General features: G+C 46.5%; 1 protein-coding gene across 6 annotated transcripts in view; it reads right to left on the reverse strand.

Moving 5' to 3' along the window:
* The window catches only part of SETD2 (SET domain containing 2, histone lysine methyltransferase), a 384,325-nt gene that overhangs the window by 303,600 nt on the left and 63,782 nt on the right, over positions 1-16,943 (reverse strand). The gene's annotated exons all lie outside the window — the stretch shown is intronic.

The raw sequence follows: 16,943 nt of genomic DNA on the forward strand, positions 1-16,943 counted from the left end.
TGCTGCTGTTTAGCCCTTGCACACAAAGCTCAAGTCACTCCTTCTTAGGGCTTAGCAAAAACATATGGCCAAAAGTTATTTGCTGCGATAGATGAATACATGTTGGCAAGGCAGTCATATATCAATAAGCCCCCTCCACATGTAGTACATCACTTCTCGGCCACCACTGTACGAACTTTACAACACACGGTTTAAACTTCAGTGCTACTACACGGTGGATGGGGCACAATGCAGCTCAAATTCTGCAAAGAACATGTATTCAGCATTGTGCAATGGTGCAGAGTTCCTCCAGTAGTAATTATCAAATTTGTTAAACTATGTACAAAGCTCACTTTCTATTTTCATTGAACAGAGGAAGAAGTGCAGAGGGCATGCGCATGCTGCGATGCCAGCACGAAATAAAAACAAGCAGCTAGAAAGTCTGCCCACACTTGGGCACTGCCTCATCTAAAAGTGCTCAAATATTTATGTGGCCCCTGCAATCAAGAGGGAGAAAGGCAGAATCAGAACACACTTTCTACCAGAAAACACACTCCTATGGCCTTATATTCCATATAAGCAATTCTGACATTTTTTAAAACTCTTTTATGCTTTATGGAAAATAAGAAAACTATCAACAATAACTCACAAAAGCCCAGTGGTGAAAAATTAAAGTACTATGGCTGGATCCAAATCTGACACAGCAGAAAACCAAAAGTACTATACTGTTATAAAATAGACGCTTCAAATAATTATTTGACCAGTCATAATAGGCTTCATCTTTAGAGCATTGTAGCGAGATGATTGGCCTTATTTTTAATCATCGGTCAAAGTCCCATGTTTTAAGGCAATTTTTATATATATTTTTTTCTTTTGCTAAGTGAACCCTTCATGCAATTCATGTGACTTAACTTTTTTCTATGGAATTCTGATGAAGAGTCTCTCACTGTTTTCTTACAGTGGCTTAATTCTTTAGATAGCCATTTACAGTTTACTATTCATTATGATTTTCACAAAATTGAATTCCTTGATATTCTCATCAGTAAAGAAGATCAACATCTTACGTCTAATCTTTTAGTCAAACCCTGCGCTAAGAACACTTATTTACATTTTTCCAGTTTTCATCCTTTATCTGTGGAAAAATTTACCGGTCAGTCAATTCCTCCATCTACACCGGTTATGCTCTCATAAAATGGATTTTATTTCACAATCAAAGATTATGATACAGAAATTTTTACAACGTGGTTATCCATTTAAATATATAAAAAAAGCATACAAACGGGCTTATAATGCAGAACGAGAATAGTTGTTACTCGACAACAAAGAACCTGAGATGGCTAATTTAACTTGTGTGTTACCCTTCTCCGCATTGGCGCCTCAAATTGCTCAATTGATATTTCATCATTGGCCCATTCTCAAGATGCATCCTATTTTTAAAAACCGTCCCATCATTGCTTATAATCGGGGCAAAAATTTGAAAGATGTACTAATCCATTCTTATTTGCCCTCATCGCTGGATATCATAACAACAAATACTGCAGGGCACTGGCCCTGCGATAAATGTTCGTTCTGTAGTCAAGCCATAGTTGGCTCTGACTGGACAGATTCTCGAGGCAATACTCATATAGCCTATCATCATACTGATTGCACTTCAACAAATGTGATTTACGTTCTACAATGCCCATGTAGTTTACTATATGTAGGAAGAACGAAACGTTCTATCAAGATGAGACTCACTGAACATCGGAGCTGTTTGGCCACTTCCAAACATCAAGCCCCTATTGTTTCGCATTGCATATTACATCAACATTCCTTCGATGAAATCAAATGGCGGATAATCGAATTGGTTCAAAATAATCCCAGAGTAGGTAACACCAAAGCGATTCTGAACTATAGAGAACAATATTGGATTTTCAAATTAAATACGGTCCATCCCAATGGGCTTAACCTGGCTGTAGAATAGTACACACTTACCTGATGATTTTTACGTCATCAATTAGCGTTAACCTCACGGTATATATTATGACTACATTTCCGGTGCCTTGCAGGAAACATATGTCGAAACGCCATTGCTGAAATCTTAAACCCCGAAGAACTACAAATACAGTAGGTGTCTATCAAATTGTTTGAACATTGATGTGTAGCCCACTTTGAAAATATTTCTTTGGATTTATGTAAATTCTTTATATCTTTATTTGAGATAACATTGTTTTATCTCCTAGACGCCGAAATCCAGCCCTTGACAAAGAACCATTAGCGTTTGAAACATGGACCCATGTCGGGCGTGTTGACATCTTATGGCTTCAGCGATATTATAAGTTAAGTCACATGAATTGCATGAAGGGTTCACTTAGCAAAAGAAAAAAATATATATAAAAATTGCCTTAAAACTTGAGACTTTGACCGATGATTAAAAATAAGGCCAATCATCTCGCTACAATGCTCTAAAGATGAAGCCTATTATGACTGGTCAAATAATTATTTGAAGCGTCTATTTTGTAACAGTATAGTACTTTTGGTTTTCTGCTGTGTCAAATAAGAAAACTAGACAGAGTAAATACAGAGGATTTATTGTATCATACCATATAATACCAAAACACTTTCTAGGAAGTTTTTGCACACCAACTTAAAATTTCCTATGCAAAGTTGCTTGTTCCTTTTCATCCTCTTCTAGTTACAACTTACATGTTCTCCTCCTTCTTCTCTGGAGTGGAGGAGTAGCCTAATGGTTAGAACAGCGAGCTACAAACCAGGGAAAGCACAGTTGCTTACCTGTAACAGGTGCTCTCCTAGGAGAGCAGGATGTTAGTCCTCACATACGGGTGACGTCATCAGATGGAGCCCGGCACGGAAACTTTTTGTCAAAGTTTCTAGAAGCTACCGGCACACTGAGCATGCCCAGACTGCTGCTATCTGCGCATCCACACGAGGTCCCCCTTAAGTCTCGTAACAGAAAAAAAATATGAGCAAAAAAATAAAACAACAAACCGGAAGGAGAACCCAACTCCATGGGGAGGCGGGCGGGATTCCTGAGAACTAACATCCTGCTGTCCTTGGAGAACACCTGTTACAAGTAAGCAACTGCACTTATTCCTAGGACAAGCAGGATGGTAGTCCTCACATATGGGTGAGTACCAAGCTCCAGACTGTCCTCTACAACAGAAGAGACCAACAGCGATCGAACAAGGTGCAAAACGGGCACAACAACAACTGCGATGCAGTGGGTCGGCTGAGGACTGTCTGGTTCCCACAGAACCACGGACAGGAAGAGTTGGGTTTATGTCTAGAACAGATTGTGCAGGATGGATTGGCCGAAGGCACTGTCCTGACACCTGTCCTTGTCCAAGCAGTAATGAGCCGTGAATGTGTGAAGAGAACTCCAGGTTGCAGCTCGGCCAATTTCAACGACGGGAACTGCACGCAAATGAGCCACCGACGTTGCCATAGCCTGTACAGACTGAGCCTTTATTCTGCCGGTTAGCGGAAGACCCGCCTGCGCATAGAAAAAAGCAATGCAATCCGCCAGCCAATGCGACAGGGTCTGTTTACCCACCGCCACTCCCAGCCTGTTAGAATCAAAAGATACAAAAAGCTGGGTGGACTGCCTGTGGTTGGCCGTGCAATCTAGGCAGAAAGCCAAGACCCTTTTGCAGTCCAAGGTATGAAGAGCCTGTTCCCCTGAGTGGGAATGAGGCCTTGGAAAGAAGGTGGATAAGATGATAGACTGAGGTGGAAATCAGTCACAATCTTGGGCAGAAACTTAGGACGTGTACACAAAGACTACACGATTGTGGAAGAACCTCTTACAGCTGACCCTGCGAGCTGAAGTAATTGCTACCAGAAACATAACTTTCCAAGTAAGGAACTTCAGATCACAGGACTGTAGCGGCTCAAAAGGAGAGCGCATGAGCTGTGCCAGGACAAGGTTGAGATCCCAGAATGCTACAGGAGGCCGAAGAGGGGGCTTCAGCTGGAGGAGACCCCGCATGAAACGGCCTACTAAAGGTTGCACTGAGATGGGAGCACCAGCGACCCCTCGATGGTACGCGTTGATAGCGTTAAGGTGGACCCTGACTGAGCTGGTTTGAAGCCCAGACTCGGAAAGGTGCTACAGGCCGTCCAACAGTTTAGGGAGGGGACATGAGAAAGGATTCAAATCATGCCCTGCACACCAGATGGAAAACCTTTTCCATTTCAAACTGTAGGACTTCCTGGTGGAAGGCATCCAATACGCCACCAGTACCTGGGAGACCGGAGTCCGAGAGCGCCAGGGGCTGAAGGACTACGCGCTCAACATCCATTCCGGCAGCGCCAACACCTGGAGGTTTGGGTGGCGCAGGGTGCCCTGATTCTGGAAGATGAGGTCGGGCACCATCCCCAGCTGGACGGGTGGCCGCACTGATAGGTATTGCAGATGCAGAAACCAGACCTGTTGGGACCAAAAGGGTGCCACAGGTATCATGGGCCTTCCATCCTGTTAAAGTTTCAGTAACGTCTTCAAGAGGAGAGGCAGAGGAGGGTAGGCATATAGCAGACCCTTCCTCCAGTGAAGGGAGAATGCATCGCAGACCGGTTGCCCGCCCTTCAACCACAGGGAGCAGAATTTGCTGACTTCGCGGTTGTGGGGCAGGGCAAACAGGTTCACATCCGGTGTGCCCCACCGGTGAAACAGTTTGGCCGCTATCTTCAGGTTGAGGGACCACTCATGAGGCTGGAAGGAGTGGCTTAGAAGGTGCGCCAGCACATTCAGATGTCCCGGCAGGTATGTGGCCCGCAGGGACATCCCTTGTGACAGGGCCCAGGTCCACACTTGCACTGCCTCCAGACAGAGCAGGAACGAGCCTGTGCCGTTCTGCTTGTTGATATACCGCATGGCTATTTGGTTGTCTGTTCGAATCAGGATTTCCCTGTGTGACAATTGGTCTCTGAACACCCACAGGGTGTAACAGATTGCCCGAAGCTCTAGGAAGTTTATTTGACAGCGGGCTTTGGAGGTGGTCCAGAAACCCTGCATGTGGATACCATTCACATGGGCTCCCCAGCCCTGAGGAGAGGCATTGTGGTGAGGACCATCTGAGGAGGGGCAGCCTCCTTTCCAAGTTGGAGAGATCTTCCCACCAAGATATAGAGACTCATAGAGGGTCTGTGACTGCGATGTGAATCTCGAGGGTGGGTCCACTGCGCCCTCCGCATGCATAGGCAGGTGAGGGAGGGTCAACATGGACGGAAGCCACCATGTGGCCCAGCAGAAGGCAGGCGGATACCTGCTGGCTGTTCTGTAGAAGGGTGACCAGCGAGGAGAGGGCAAAAGCCCGATCCTTGGCAGAAATGTCCTCGCTTGCGCCATACCCATTCTGGCTCCTATGAAGTCCAGCTGGGGAAATGAACAGAGATGAGACTTGGCTTAGTTGATAACAAACCCTAAAGTCTGTAGCGTCTGCACCCTTAGGGCCAGAGCACCCAAGGCCCTGCATGGGAATCACTCTTGACCAACCAGTCGTCTAGGTACGGGAAGACATGTACCGACCGATGCTTGAGATAAGCAGCAACCACTGGCTGGGCATTTGGTGAATAAGCGGGGGGCTGAGGCTAGCGCACCTTGTACTGGTAATGGGCCTTCCCCAAAACAAAGCGGAGGTACTTCCGGTGGCCGGGGAAGATGGCTATGTGAGCATAAGCCTCCTTGAGATCGAGGGAGCAAAGCCAGTCTCCTCTTCTGAGGAGTGGGATCAGCATGCCCAGAGAGACCATTTTGAACTTTTCTCTTGCAAGAAACTTGTTCAATGCCCTGAGGTCATTCACGGTTAATCAACACTATATGCAGTTTACTGATGTTACATTTTGTTACCTGTTCTCTGTAAAGCTCCTTGCTGTGTTAAGTTAACTGTAAACCGAGATAATGTTCCCAACATATCCCGGTATTTATTTATTTATTTGTTGAGTTTTATATACCGTCATTCGGTAGAGCCATCACAACGGTTTACAAAAGTATACATTTTTCTTAGCAGTTGTGTAACAGAAAAGCAATGTGAACAATATCAGAAATAAGCATATCAAGACCAGAGAGCATTATTAGGTTGGATGGGAGGGTATGCAGGTTCAGGGTGAAGAGAATGTATAAAGAGGTTTACAAGTGAGAGTTCAGTTGAGAGTTGGGATGATCAGACGTCTGAAGGTCAATGTAGAATTTGTGGAACATTAGTGTTTTTGGGTCTTTTTTGAATGTTTTTAGGTCGGGTTGGGTTCTCAGGAATTTAGGTAGGGTGTTCCAAAGTTTAGGTGAGGCAATTGAAAAGGCTCTTTCTCTTGTGGTTGCCAGATACGCATCTTTGATAGGGGGAATGTTTAGGTAACCTGAGTTATTAGAGCGTAGGTTTCTTGGAGGATTTTGAGGGATTATGTTTAGGGTGTTAAGACCTTGATGATCATTGTTTAGGATTTTGTGGATTATGGTCATTGATTTGTAAGCAATACATGCAGTAATAGGGAGCCAGTGAAGTGAGGTCAATATTGGTGTTATGTGTTCACTTCTTTTTGTTCCAGTTACATCTCTGGCAGCTGAGTTCTGCAGTATTTGGAGTGGTTTGAGGGATGAAAAAGGTATTCCAATTAGTAAGGAGTTGCAATAGTCGAAGGTGGAGAAGATAAGAAGTTGTAGTACAGTTCTGAAATCGTAGGGGTTGAGAAATGGTTTCAGATGTCTTAGGGTTAGGAGTCTGTGGTATCCTTCTTTAGTTTTATTTGCTATGTGGTTCTTGTATATAAAAACACATAAATAAATAAATAAATAAGCCACCATTCTTCTTCAGAATGAGGAAATATCTCGAGTAGAACCCTCGGCCCTGCTGATAGCGAGGGACCGGTTCTACTGCGCCCGCTACAAGGAGGGCGGAGAGTTCCATCTGAAGTATGACCAGTTGGGCTGACGAACCCTCACGATGGATATGGGGGAAGAGGCCTCCGGGAGCCAGCTGAAATCCAGTGACAGGTGAAGCTCAGGAGCCTGCCTCTGACTGGGGGATCAGATGTTAGAGGTACAGTCAACTGAATACCGCTCCCTTGCCGCCAGTCAAAAGCCCGTGGTTAAGGCTGGCTTGGGCGCCAGCTGGGGTCTAGGCAAGAGGTGTGCGAGCCCTAGAGGCCAGAGAATATTTCCTCTGCCTGTAAAAGGGCTTCCAGAACCCAGGCCTAGAGGACTTCTTGGCCGAGGATGGGATGTCAGAAGCACTGGCGGAAAGTTGTTGAAGGGTGTCATGATGGTCCTTTAATTACAATACTACATCTCAGACTTTATCCCCGAAGAGGTTTTCAACTGTGCAGGGGAGACTGGCTAGCCTGTCTTGGCCCTACGGCTGGAGGCCAGAGGCTCTGAGCCATGCCATTCTCCTGGCGCCAATGCCCACCACAACTACGTGGGCCGCTGTCTCGAAGACATCATAAGTGGAACGCACCTCTTGCTTTCCAGCCTCGAGACCCAGCAGGACAATAGCCGAGAGGGCCTCCCGCTATTGTTGCGGCAGGCCCTCTGAAAGGCCTTGACCCGCTTCCAGAGATTGCGGTTATACTGGGTCATGTATAGCTGATAGGCGGTGATGCGGGCCACAAGCATGGTGCCTTGGAAATCTTTCCTGCCCAAGTAAACCAGCTCCCTGTGCTCTCGTCCCGGGGAGGCAGAGGCATGGGTACGGGAGCACCCAGTCTTCTTCAGGGCGGACTCCATGACCACAGACTGGTGGGGAAGGTGCCTCTTCTCAAACCCCATGGCCTGCTGCACCAAGTAGGTGGCATCTGCCTTTCTACTGACGGCAGAGATGGAAATGGGGTGTTCCCGCATCCAGAGAATAAGGTCCTTGAAGATATCGTGGATAGGAACTGCCACGATCTCTTTAGGAGCATCGACAAATTGGAGAACTTCCAGCATCTTTATCACGCATCCTCCTCCGTGAGCAGCTGAAAGGGGATGGCTTCAGCCATGGCCCTAACAAATCCTACAAAGGACAGGTCCTCGGGGGGGGGGGGGGGGGTGACTGGTACTGCTTCTCCGGTGGGGAGGGCGCTGAGAGGGGGTCGTCCAAATAAACAGAGGATGACTCCATGGAGTCATCACCCTAAGGGTTGTAAGGCCCTTCCTCCTCACCGGCACCAACGTGCCTTGGGCGAGGCCCGTGAGGGGTATGTGCCCTGGGTTCCGATGGTTTTGGAGGCCTTGAGGGCACCGTGGGAATCAACTGTTCCCTCGGCATCGAGGGGACCAGAGGCTGCAAGGACCCGGCACGGGCTCGGGGAACCACTCTTCCACCTCAGCTCAATGCTTTGGAGAGCTTTAAGCACTGCAAACTGCACCCTGCGGTCCAACTCCTCCTGAAAGTCCGGAGTGGTTAGGACTGAGGGAAGGAGACAAGGAGTCACCGGCTCTTCCTCGGGTCTCCAAGGCGGCACAGTGCCCAGCACTGGTGTCGGTGGGGAATGCCTAGGACTACTGGGGGCATCGGAGGATGGTGCCTCCGATGGCCGCTGTTGCTTCAGCCGTCCTGGAACTGGAGCCATGCATCGACAGCAACCAGTGGCGATACTTGTGGGATCTCCCTTGGTGCCCGGCCCAGTCTTTCCACAGCGCTGAGGAAGCAGAAGAATCCAATGTCCAGGACAGCGGATAAATCACCGAGGATCTATTCACCATTCCCATGATCCTTGGAAATACTGGTGAGAAGAACAGCGAAGGGAAGTGTGTAAAGGGGCTCACCGTGACCTCTCTGTGTCGATAGAGCTAATGCAGGAGCAGACAAAGCAGATTTTGAGGAACCGAAAAGTTTTTCCATCTTATCGAGGCATGTTTAACGGCCTTTGGGGGTCATTTGGTCACACAGACGGCACCCACGGACTTCACATGAGGCCCCGAGGCAGAGGATACAAACCTCATGCGGATCTGTGATAGACATGGCCCACGGGCACCAACGAAAACCGGTCAACGCCATGCAAAAAACACCCGGTGTTACTGTGAGTTGAGAAGTCGGGGATGGACTGCAAGTTGGAAAAAAAGGCAAGAAAACAACCTACCACACACCGAGGAGGCACCAACAGTGAAAGGGGACCCGACGAGGAAAACGGGAAGAACCCCAAAAGTTATCGAAAAAACAATAAAAAATAAAGAGCTCCACAAACTGCGAGGCAACTGCACCGCAGAAAAGAAGAGACTGAAGGGGGACCTCTCAAGGACGTGCAAATAGCAGCATGCTGGGCATGCTCAGTGTGCTGGTCAAAGCTTCTAGAAACTCTGACAAAAGTTTTCCATGTCGGGTTCCATCCGATGTCACCCACATGTGAGGACTACAATCCTGCTTGTCCTAGGAGAAACCACAGTTCAAATCCCACTGCTGCTCCTTCTGACATTGAGCAAATCCTGCTCATGCTCCTTGTAACCTTGGGCAGGTCACTTCACCCACCATTGCCTCAGTTTCAAACTTAGATTTTGAGCCCTCTGGGAACGGGGAAATACCTACAGTACCTGAACATAATCTGCTTTGAAGTGCTGAAAAGCGGAATATAAATCAAATAAATAAGCTTTCTAATGCCTGCAAACCCTTTCACACATATACATACATATCCACCTCATTTTTTTCCATCAGGTAGCACATATTCATGTCACTACAGCTATTACCATAAGGCAGTAACAAAATAACAAATAAGCAGCAAGCACAGTGACAACAGCATTACTACATACCATCAGATCCCTATCTCACTAATACACATATTGATCACTCACACACCTTCAAAATACACCAACTTTCAAATTACAGTGTACTACTTTTTTAAACAATACACAGAAGTAAAGAACACAAGAAAGAAAACAAGATATTGGCCACTCCTCTGAAGGCTCTTCAGTAGGCGTGGCTAGGCTCCTCCCAGGTCCCATGGTCGCAGCTTCCTGGCAAGCTGCCTGCTATTCCTCCTTCTCCAGCCAGAGGAGTGGTAGGTTGCAGTGGGGCTGTGAAGAAAATAAATCATTTTAAAAGCTGGTTTTGAAACCTTACCTCTCAAAATACAGATGTCATTTTAACTTTTATAAATACAGAGGACAAGAGAAAGACAAATGGTGTGACAGAGATAGGAAACAGTACCAGAGAAAAAACATTTCTCAGAAGGAGAAAGAGAAATCAGAACATATAACAAAACAAGAACGCAATCAAATACATTCAACCACACTGAAAAGAGGGAAAGAAAAGCAAAGTCAACCTTACAGCCACAAACCTTGTTAAATACCAACAGGCAGAAATACCTTCCTGTAAGATGTGGTAAATATACACGCAATGACCAAAAGCTGGCAGTATTGTCTAATAGCACAAACAAGAGAAAAACCAGTCAGCGCCAACAAGTAAAACGGGCTGCTGGATTTAAAGCTTACAAAATAGGTAACAGCAGCTTGTGTCCACAAGACAGAATGTGACTATTTAGTTTTGGGTGTGATTGCAAATATGTACTCACTGCCTGGGATCAACAGGCTCCCCCAGAGCTGTCTATCTAGCCCCCAGAACCGCTCCAGAAGCTCTTCTAGATACTCGGACATGCTAGGCTCCGGGGGATCAGACCCATGGAGGATGAGAAGCAAAGTGGAAGCTGCTCCATCATCTGCATACAAAACACAAGTGAGGAAATATATATTACATGACATATGACCATAACATGTATCTATTCACCTCATATCCCCCCAGCTGCTAAGTTAACAGTCAGTATCATCCTGCACAGGAAAGATACCACCCCCATTTTCTAATTTCAAAGGCCAAAGTCTAAATTAAGCAAAACAATACTTACGGAGGTGATGAGGAGAATTTTCCAGGCTACTGCCTCCTCAGTGGCCCAGTACTCTTGAAGGAGGACCAGCTGTAGGAAGTTGTAAAAATATCCCCCGTGGACACAGAGCTGCTCTAGGGCCGATGCTGCCAACTCTCCCGTTCCGTCAGGAAATAAGCAAAATCATATGACAGGACTACCTTGACAAACTCCAATATGACCACAAAGAAAGCACAGCAAAGGAATTTGATGGGTCTCTGACCATTTAATACCTCTACTATGATAATGGATAGCTATAAAGCGAAGCCTAGAAAGTCATCAGGATGTAAAATGAGATTTTTTCTTCTCTTAGCCTGGGTAAGATGGCTTGATCTTAGACATACATTCTGTGGAAATATCAGGAACTCTACTATTCTCTAAAAACATTGTAGATGTTGAGCCTCTGATAGATTGGATCTGCAAGAGCTAACAGAACGTGTGGCCAGAATTCTCATGTTCTAGCTATATGAACAGTTGCATGGACTCCTAGGCTCCCACAGAAACCTTCCCCATTACTCGACTATGAATGTGAAAGTGCAGACCACTCTGAATTATCTGATTACTGGCTCATTTCAGAGAGAGTGCCAAGGGATACAAGGATCTACGCCTGCTAGATAAGTCACCTTCAGCAATATGGAGTGGGAGAGAGCCCAGGCCCAGATCTGCGCCATCTCCTGACACAGTAGATAAGATCCTGTGCCCCCTTGTTTGTTTAGATACCACATTGCAACCTGATTGTTGGTTTGTATGAGGACCACTTTGTTTGATAGGCAATCCTGAAAAGCAGAGAGGGCATATCGAATTGCATGGAGTTCTAGAAAAATTATCTGTTGGTTCAACTCCGCCTTGGTCCACAAACCCTGGGTCTGGAGATTGTGAATGTGAGCTCCTCAACCCAGGGTAGATGCATCTGTGGTTAGAATAATTTGGGATTGTGGAGGCTGGAAAGGTAGTCCTAGAAGGAGATTGGACTCCTGTATCCACCAATTCAGGGAGAGAAGTAACTGATTGGTGACGTGAATAACGTGAGACATCCTTTGACTTGACTGGGACCATTGGGATTTTAAAGTCCATTGAGACACTCTCATGGCTAAGCGAGCCATGGGTTACATGAACTGTGGACGCCATGTGGCCCAGTAAGGTCAAGAGGTGACGAGCCGTAGTGGTCTGGCGAGATTAAAGGAATCTTGCCATGATGGATAAGGATCGTGCCCTGGACTGTGGGAGGAACGCTCTTGCCTGGAGAGTGTTGAGATCTGCTCCTATGAACAAAATTTTTTGAGATGGAGTCAGATTGGATTTGGGGTAGTTGATAAGGAACCCCAGTGATTGGAGCAGATCGATTGTGCAACAGAGTGACTGAGATGCTCCCTTTGAGTCGGAGCCCTTATAAGCCAATCGTCCAGGTATAGATAGACGGGGACGTTGTTTTTCCTTAAATGGGCTGCTACGACTGCCAGGCATTTTGTGAAAACCCTTGGGGTTGATGCCAGTCCAAATGGTAGTACACGGTACTGAAAACGAGACTGTCCTACTAGGAATCTTAAGTATTTGCAATGAGGCGGGTATATCGCGATGTGTGCGTAAACCTCCTGAAGGTCCAAAGAGCAAAGCCAATCTGTTCTTTGAATCAGTGGGATCAAGGTTCCTTTTTCTGAACTTTTCTTTTCTGAGATATTTGTTTAGGGCATGCAAATCCAAAATAGGACGAATGTATCCTGATATTTTTGGGATCAGGAAGTAGCGGGAGTAGAACCCTTGACCCCAATGCTGCCGAGGTACTGGTTCTACAGCATTGGATTGTAGAAGGGTCAAGAGTTTCGCTTCGAGAAGCGAGGAGTGACTGTTTGGATTTGAGAGAGGAGGGGATAAGCCGTTCGGTGGTACAGTGAGAAAGTCTAGATGGTACCCTTGGCTTATTACAGAGAGTACCCACTGATCTGCCGTGATGGTATGCCATAGAGTGGAGAAGAGGAACAAGCGGTCCACCACTGGAATGGCATGGGAAGGAAGAGACTGGCTGTTGCTCTCTAGAGGAGAGTCAAAAACCCGAAGCTGGCCCTGTTTGTGGGGCAGATTGGGTTTTTGGTGTTCTAGTCTGACGAGTCTGTACTCTTTGGGGAGGTTTAGACTGTTGAGGACGAGACTGCGGTGGATAATACCTTCTGGTTTTATATTGAAACCGTCGAGGATCTCGTCTGAAAGATCACTTTGTAGTGGAAGGATAATCTGGAGGAAGAGCAGACAGCTGACATAGGGTGTCCTGGCGGTCTTTTAACTGTACAACTGTTTCTTGAATTTTGGTACCAAATAAGTTGTCACCAGTACATGGCAGGTCTGCAAGACAATCCTGAACCTCTTGTCGCAAGTCAGAGGATTTAAGCCATGCCCAACGTCGTGCACTGATGCCTGCTGCAGAAACCCTGGAGGTGGTGTCAAAGTTATCGTAGACTGCTTTTATCTCATGCTTACCAGCATCTAAACCCTTGAGGAGTATGTTGTTAAGTCCTTCCTGGTAATCATCAGGTAAAGATTCAGAATACTCTTGTACTCTCTTCCAGAGTTTCCTGGAGTACTGAGTCATATATAGCTGGTATGCTGCAATGCGAGCAATGAGCATTGAGCCATGGAAGACCCTTCTTCCGAAGGCGTCTAAGGATTTCTGATCCTTATTCTGGGGGTGCTGATGAATGAGGTCTGGCCTTTTTAGATTTCTTTTGGGCCGACTCCACAACTACTGACTGGTGAGGTAGTTGAGATTTTTGGAAACCTGGGGCTGATTGTACCAAATAGATAGCATCAGCTTTCTTATTCTCAGGAGGAACTGAGCCAGGATGCTCCCAGTTACAGTTTAAAAGTCCGGTAGTACTTCATGAACAGGAGCTGCCATGACCTCCTTGGGTGCATCAACGAATTATAGTACTTCAAGCATTTTATGCCTGGCATCCTCGTCTGTTTGCAAATCAAAGGGAATTGTCTCTGACATTTCCTTAATAAAAATTGCAAAAATCTTCAGGTGGGGAACGTCCACCAGCTTCTCCAGGAACTTGAGGTTGGTGTGGAGGTGGAAATCCAGCCGGATCTAGAGGTTGCACCGATGAAATTCGAGAGGGCACCAATGGAAGTCGAGGTGGCATCAATGGAGGCACCGAAGATGGTGAGGGCATAGATGGCATCGGTGTTTTCGAAGGCCAGTGCGATGGTACGATGGTCCTGGTGTTGGTTCGGGCATCTGCCAATCCAGTTCCTCGTCCGAGGATAAAGGTATCAGCATCGGTGGCTTCGCGGGGACAGATGACATGGCTGAAGCCGCAGAAAGAGCACCAATTAACGAGTCCAGTCTATCTAGAAGAGGAGCTAGCATCATCGACGTAGGATCAGGCATTGGCATGGGGACCGGTGCCAGTGGAGATTGGAATAGTCGTAAAGCCTGAAGCACTGCCTCTTGGACAATCCTGTCCAATTCCGCCTGAGAAACCGGCATGGGGGCACGGCTACTGGGGGTGGAGGCTCGGAAGGTGTAGCCAGAGGTTCCACCGATGGCGGTGAAGTTCCGGATCCCGGCACAGATACCAGTGGGGAATGCTTCGGTGCCCCGAGTCCAGAAAGGGATGGGGCCTCGTCTCCTCGGGGCTTTTTGGTCGGTGGCTTTCCAATTCCTACATCAGAGGAGACACTTCGTCCATGACGGTGTCGATGCTTCTCTCGATCGGTCCGCTGTTTGTCTGGCATCGAAGACGAAGACGTCAATGCTTTGGACCGGAAAGAAGAAGTTGAGGGGACATCACCGGTGGATTTTTGCTGTTTAGGCTTCAATGGTGATGGAGTCTTCGAGGATAGAGGGTTTTGACTCAATGCCAGTTTAATAGAAATCGATGGAGAGACCTTAAAAAGGAGTTCCATCTTCTCCAAACAGGCCCTCCGGCCTTTTGGAGTCATTTGTGAACAGTTTGTAACACTGTTGCATGTCATGAATGGGTCCCCAAGACAGAGTACGCACATGTCATGCGGCTCTGAGATAGACATTGTTCTTGGGCACTCGGGACACTTACAGAACCTGGTGGCCATGATTTTTGAAAAATAAACGGTCGCACGGTCGATGACAGTCGGACACCGAGAGAGAAAAATGTCCGGGAACTGACCAAAAAATGACGGGAAGAAACTTACCGGCGTCAACGATGGTCGGTGGTCGATGGGGGACCCCCGGGATAGGGAAAAATACAAAATGTAAGTTTAATTTCCGTGAGGAAAGTTTGTGAGGTAAACTCACAGAGCTCCAAGATCCGCGAGGCTACTGCTGCACGGAAAAAAAAGAGGCTGAAGGGGGACCCCACTGGATGCAGGGTTGGTATTATGCTGGGCATGCTCAGTGGTGCCAGTCAAAGTTCTAGAAACTTTGACAAAAGTGTTCCGTGATTGGGCTCCATCCTGATGATGTCATCCACATGTGAGGGCTACCATCCTGCTTGTCCTGTGAGAAGGAGGTGGTCAGGGGATGCTGACCAGGTAGGGGTGAGAAAGAGGTGGTCAGAGGTATGCTGGGCAGGGAAGGGGGGAGAGAAGGGCAGGGAGAGTTGAGCAGGGGAAGAGAGGTGGCACAGGGAAGAGGATGCAGGGGTGGGGGGTGTCAGTATTGTTGGACAGGGATACAAGCATGTGAAGGGACAACTGAGTAGTTGGGAGAAGTGAGGGGTGATGGGGGCATGGAGGGGAGTGACGGGGTACAAGAGCCATAATATTCCACTTTTTAGAATATGCATTTCTTCTATCTTTGAACTTTGCTTAGTGTAGGAGGAAATATATTTGTTTCTAGTTCTCCAGTTTTGCACTGCAAGGAGAAGGTCTTGGTGTTTCCATTCCAATTTGTTTCCACATTTGTAATTTGTGGTATTTTATTTTATATTAGATGAAGGTAGGTCTGTCTGTATTCTGTAGCATGTAGGGATTTGTATCTGTCTTATTTGTTGTATTTTCTCAATATGATATTACACTGGGGTTGAACTGCTGCCTTTTCATGGGTAGGACTATTGCAGTTTCATTTCTTGGAGTTAGTGCTGCTTTGGTATGGCAGGTTTGATAGACATGTACAGAGTGGGGTTTGTTTATTTTTCCAGGATTTGTATTATTTTACAATGCACCTGATAGTACAGGATCAGAATATTTTTTTTGTATGGTGGGTTGTACAGGGAAATGTCTTACTTCTGCTCTGCACTCATCGTTAGGAAGCAGGAGATTCCTGTGGATAAAGAGTATATGTTTATCTTTAGTCCCATAATGGTCATGTGTTCAGTGTGCCACACATATGAGTATATTCTCTCAGGTGTGTCCTGATAGAAAAAAGGTTGAGAACCACTGGTTTAGACCACACCACAGGCTTTCTGTCCCAAGTCCAGACAAAATGTTTGCACAGTGTCATATGCTCCATAACTTATCTATTGCCATCTGCCTTGATGGGCATAAAAGCTTCTGGGGGCGAGTATGTGGAATCCACAGAAAGCAGAAGATATAGCAATGTTAAAGCACAGCCGAGTCGCTATTTCAGTTCAGTCCTAGACGGCAGGTGTGTTGTTGTGTAGACTAGCTATGTATCCATAGCTAGCTGATTTGGATGCAATATGAGATGTATGCTGTAGCTGGATAATAAGTTAGAGGACCTTCGTAAAGATAGGAAAGAATACTTGGTGTTCTGACTTTATATAGCTATTTTCATTTATTACAAATGGATAATATGTACTTGCACTTAAGTCATATATAGTCTATGTTTAATCCTATCCGATCTAAGATGGGATCTATCTGATTCCAATGCTTTTCTCTAGTTAATAATGCTCTTCCACCTCAGCACATTCATTTATTTATTACAAATATCTTCATGCCTCTCTCACTACAACCTTCTGTGACTATTGTGGGATATTACCTGTGCACATCAGACCATTCTCGGCATTTTCCAATTGTAGAGGTATGGAGTCTGGCCTGTTGATGGAGAGAGGGAAGCAACACTGCAGTAAAACTGCTGACTTTGGTGTTTCCTAAATGTGCAAGGCAGAAGAAAGCCAGCGGATTGAAGCTTGTGCCATGGCATGCTAGACCCTGGGATGTTGCTATGCAATAGCTGGTTCAGCACCCATGTGCCAGAGCTT

The sequence above is a fragment of the Rhinatrema bivittatum genome, chromosome 2 (genome assembly GCF_901001135.1).
Source record: "Rhinatrema bivittatum chromosome 2, aRhiBiv1.1, whole genome shotgun sequence".
NCBI lineage: Eukaryota > Metazoa > Chordata > Amphibia > Gymnophiona > Rhinatrematidae > Rhinatrema > Rhinatrema bivittatum.